A 5,577-nucleotide genomic window follows, 5' to 3' on the forward strand; every position below is an offset into this window, starting at 1 on the left:
GGGAAGGAAGTCCATGTTTTCCAAGTCCTCTCACTCCAGCACCTCTTATGTTACCTGGCACCTGGTGACAGAACTGCGTGCAGCCAGCACTTGGGAAACATTCTTGATTGACGGGATACTCTTGAACAAAATGCTCTTGACTTGTAATTTTCACGTTTTCTTGGCTTCTCATGCTTTAAAAGTAAAGCTCACTAACTACAGACAAAGAGGGAAACAGTATGAGGATGGGAAAGAAAACTCAATATATGATGTAATACAATATGACTGATATGATATGACATGGAAGGGTACAGGTGTACCAGATTGGTTGGGATTAATCGGGCTGGTTCTTTACAACTCCTGTCACCTGATCAGTTTACTGGATTGGATGGTAGGGTAAGTACTGGTGCCAAGCAAAACTCCTACCTCTCTCCGTGCCCAAATGCCACCCAAGAAATTCTAGGCTCGTGCTATCTTTATTTGCCATTAAGATCTGTCAGTATGAAAAAAATTTATCCCTTACTCATTCAACAAACATTTACTGACAGCTGTGTGGGCCAGGGTATAATACACAGGTGAATGGTACAGGGTCCCTAACTCAAGAATCGCTTACTGTGGAAGATGCTTATCTACAAACTAGAATTTGTTGTTGTTAAGAGAAATGCAAATTAAAACCATAACGAGATTCCTTTTCACTCTAGTGGCAGCAGCAAAGTTTAAGAAGAAGACAGTAAGCCATCAATGTTGGAGAGGACGGAGGGAGATTGGAACTCTCATACACTGTTTATGGGATTGTAAAATGGTACAACCACTCTGCAAGGCAGTTTGATGTTCCCTCAAAAAGCTGAACATAGAGATTCCATACGACCCACTATTCTACTGCTAGGAATATAACCTGAGGAAAACAGAACTGAGACATAAGCGCAGATTTGTACACTGATACTCATAGCAGCATTACTCACAATCACAAGAACATGGAAACAGGCCAAATGTCCATCCACAAACAACTGGATTGAGAAATTGTGGCACATTCACAGGGCAGAATCCGATGCAGCCCTGAGGAGCAACAATTTTCAAAAATACTGTATAACAGGGGAGAGGCTAGAGAGCATGATGCAGAGTGAACATCATCAGGTTCTTAAGGACAAATACTGCGTAAGACCATTATTGTAGAATCCAAAAGATAACTACTAAGATGTGTATGGATATCCAAAGAGGGAAGGGGTTGAGTGAGGATGGGGAGGGGTTAAATCATGGGGTCACAGAGTTTGGTGGGTAGAGGGAGGTGGGTAAAAGAATTAGGAAAAACCCAGTGAGGATCTGGAAAGATGTGGTAATATTGGACATAGATCAATGATTAATTTTCTAAGGCACAATGCATGAGAATGATTGTAAGAAACAACGTAAATTGAGTAAAACAAAATATACTCTGCTGTTATTGTTGTTAATTGCCACCGAGTCAACTACAACTCACAGTAGCACTATGAACAACAGGTAGGAACCTTTCCCTGTCCTGAGCCACTCTCATGATTTCTGTTATGCTTGAGCCCATGGATACAGTCCCTCTGTCAGTCCATCTTGTTGAGCCTCTTCCTCTCATTCACTGACTCTCTCCCTTTCCCGTCATTATGTTTCTCTCCAAGGACTGGCTCCTCCTTAACAGATGCCATTTGAGATGAAGTCTCTCCATCCTCTCACCATGTTGACGACTAGGAGGCTGCTGCTGACCGCAGTGAGCACAGGGCAGGTACGACAGAGGGCTGGAGCCACAGGGTGGTTGTTGAGGAGTTTCTGGAAGAGGAGAGTGGATAGTATCCAAGAAGTTTTATAAGAAAGAGAGAAAGGAGGAGAAGTAGGGAACAAAGGAAAGGGAAGAGAGTGAAACTGGGTTGGGAAGAAATGCAGAGGGAGTGGAAGATGGGGTGGGCGACAAGTGAGTGAATGAGATTCTGGTCCAGAACTTCTCCCTCGAGTGTTCTCACGTGAACCCCTCTCTGGCGGACAAAATAACAATACGAACTGATCTTTGCAGGCAGTGGAACCCAATAAAGAAGGTTCCGCTGCAAAATCCTGGACAGCCTCGATGGTAGACTCTCGGAGGGCAGGCCATGCCTGGCACAGAGCAGATTCTCCATGTCTGTTTTAGAGTAAATAAGTGGTTCTCATTTACCTTTTAATGCAATTGTGAAAAAATAGCCTTTTTTTATGACAAAAAAAGGAGTATGGTACTAATTTTAAAACACTTGGAAACACAGTCATCATTTCTTTTTAATCATTGCAAATCATTTTATGAAGTATTCCCAGTACATTTCCATTCTGTCTTGAGGGACCAGGACAATAATAAGATTTCTCATTGGTTATCAAAAAGGTTTTGCTTTCATATACCTGCTACATTCTAGATTTTGTATTAACTTGTATTTTAAAGGGAGCTCTAGGAACATAGTCCATACAGAGAACTGTGCTCCAGACCCAAAGGCATCGCCCCCATGGGAATAAGAAGGACAATCTCCACTTGATTTGTGGTCTCAAGAAAACTTGCTAGAGGGTCAGTCATGAGTAAGGTCTGACTCTAAGACAAAGAGCTGAATTACATTTTAAGTTGCTTTTATTGAAGGAAGGAAAAAAAGAAATTGTTTCTGAAGTGTAAAGAACAGTTAAAAGCATTAAGAAAATCTAAAAAAAAGAAAAAAATAAAAAAATTCTGGTAACCTGACCATTCATTGGGGTTAATGTTTATCCTAAAAATGTTCTGGCATTATCTTTTTTCCTCCAGAAAGGTCAAGCATATGCCACTATAAAGAAATTTAGGCTACCCAAGAGTATTTTTCAAGTGATTTATTGAGGCAATGTATGGACAATTTATTTAAATATATTTCTTATTTCCAGCAATGCTATAAACTCATTAGAAGTGACTTGGCTCATTGCTTAAGCAAAATGATTTTTCTATTTAGGATTTCTCCCTTAAAAACAAGCTATTTTCCTCTAAGAATTTACCAGAATTGGGCATGTATTTTTAGAAAGGCACATGAGAAAGGGTAAGGTCATAGCCTTCATTCTCAAGAGAATTCCTCTGACGTTGTGTCTGCTCTAAGTTGTAGTTCATAGGGTTTTTCTCTCCCTTCCTGATTCTCCAGAGGAGAAAGAATTCTCCACTTGAGATACGAGGGCACATCCAATTCTCCAGGGAATGGTGGGGCCCTCCAGAGAGGCTCTGTTCTGTGCTCTTGGGATGAGCAGTCAAGTCAGCTAGTGAGACAGCAGGTCTGGTTTCAGCAGGAAAAAACCCAAAGCACTTACGCTCTTTGAAGACAGTAGAACACTATTTTATGTACAGAAAAAGGAAATGTGTTAAATGACTGAGTATGTTATAGTGTCCTCTTAGGTAGGTTCTGAGAGGTAGTATCTTTAATAGTTTTTATATGTGTAATCGTGAACACACGCAAATCCTTATAGCAGGTAGGTAAGTGAAATAGCATAATAGTAAGATGAATACCTGTGATTTTTCTGGAGTAGAAACATTATAGAGAACTATGACACTTAGCCGTTCCTCCAGCTCCCATTCTTCTGCCTTCTCCTCCCTTGCACAGGCAACCACCGGCCTGAATTTTGTGTTTCTTCAAAGAAATAAAAAAAAGAATGCTAAGTGTCACATACTTCTGTATCCCTTTGTTGTTGTTGTTAGGTGCTGTAGAATCCCACAATAGTTACCCTGTGAACAACAGAGCTGAACCTTGCCCTAGTCTGTGCCATCCCCACTTTCTCTGACATGCATGAGCCCATTGTTACAGTCACTGTGTCAGTTCACCTCCCCAAGGGCCTTCCTCTCGTTAGCCCACCTTTTCAAACATGATGTCCGTTCCCAAGGACTGGCTTCTCTGAACGTGCCCAAACTATGTGAGACAAAGCTTTGCCATTCTTGCCTCTTAAGAGCATCCTGGTTGCACTTGACTGTGTGGATACCATTGAGAATGGGAATCCCAGAACACTTAATTGTGCTTGTGTGATACCTATACTTAGACCAAGAGGCTGCTGTGTGAACAGAGCAAGGGAGCACTACATGGTTTAAAATCAGGGAAGGATTATGTCAGGGTTATATTCTCTCTCCACGCCTGTTCAATTTGTATGCTGAGCAAATGATTAGAGAAGCTAGATTTAGGATTATTATAAACCACAGTCAACTCAATCACATAGAACAGCAACAAGATTGTATCACTGTTATTTGCTTGCTTTTTATGCTTTATAAAAAAATAATGCCAGACTGCACGTATTCTTCAATTTACTGTTTTCATTTAATACTGTTGCCAAAATTTCTACATGTAATTGTATCTGGCTGTGGTGTTTTCATTTCATTGCTGTATGGTACTCCAGTGTGGGAGTGTGGCACAATTTATCGATACATTTTCTGCCACTGTCTGAGTTGTGGGTGGGTCTTTAGCTATGACACACAGCTTTGTCATGTCTGTTCTTGTGCACCCCTATAAAACTCCCATGTAGAGTGTGCATAATGGTTTCCTAACTTCCAAAAATATAACTTTATAAGAAAGTACTAACCTGTTTTCCAAATTAGGTTATTCTCAATAATGACAAGGGAGTTTGTTACTCAATTTTGTGAAAAGTCTATCAATGAGTGAAAAAGAAGACAAACCCTCCACCCCCAAAACAATAAAAGGTGTGTGTGTGAAGGTAATTTTTCAAATAGTTTAAGGCCAGTACATAAAGCAAATACATTTCCTCAAGGTGTTTTTGTTCTATCTAATGACTGAAATTCAACTGCTCCAGAATGTTAAAAATGTTATTGAATTGAAAGATGAAAAAAAGATTAAATTCAGTTGGGTACATATGAGAAAACTGGAAGTTTCATTTATTGTTTGTGGAGTGTTAATTGCCTCCTTTCTAGAAGGTAATTCAGCTATACGGAACAAAAGTTCTTTTTTTAAAAAAGTACTATTAACTTGGGAATTCCTTGTACAAGATTTTATTCCAGATAAAAAACAGACTAAGTATGAGAAGTTATTTGTTTAGGGCATTAAATGCAGAGTTATAGTAATAGCAAAACTCCCCCAAATAGAAAGAATCTAAATATCTGAATTTAAATGGTGGAAAGTGTGCATGTTAACAATGAGTTATGTAACACACATACTATCCTGTGGCTGCTATCCCAAAGGTCAATGGTTTGAATACACCAGCTGCTCTGCAGGAGAATTATGTACAGCCTCAAGAACCAGAGAGAAGAACTGACCTGAGGCAGTGGACTTTATACATATCAGAATTTGATACAAATTATGTCTAGTCATTTATTTTCATGGGTCAAATTACAGATGAAAATATGCCAAAGTTTATAAACAATGTCAGGGTTTAGAGGATTTATTATTATTTGGTTGTCTATATTTTCTGTGCCCCCCCACTTCTAAGAATAATGTATTACTTGTTTTGATTAAAATCAAGGGTAACTTGTTGCACTCTATTCAAGAGAAAGCTTGGGGAGGGAAAGGAATAGGTGACCTTCTATTCGATGGATTGTTTTTGTTGTTATTGATTGCCTTTGAGTTGAGCGGGACTCACAGTGACCCTAGGAACAAAAGGTCTGAAGCCTTTCTA

The sequence above is a fragment of the Elephantulus edwardii genome, unplaced genomic scaffold (assembly GCF_000299155.1).
Source record: "Elephantulus edwardii isolate Elephantulus edwardi_28Jun2011 unplaced genomic scaffold, EleEdw1.0 scaffold00001, whole genome shotgun sequence".
NCBI lineage: Eukaryota > Metazoa > Chordata > Mammalia > Macroscelidea > Macroscelididae > Elephantulus > Elephantulus edwardii.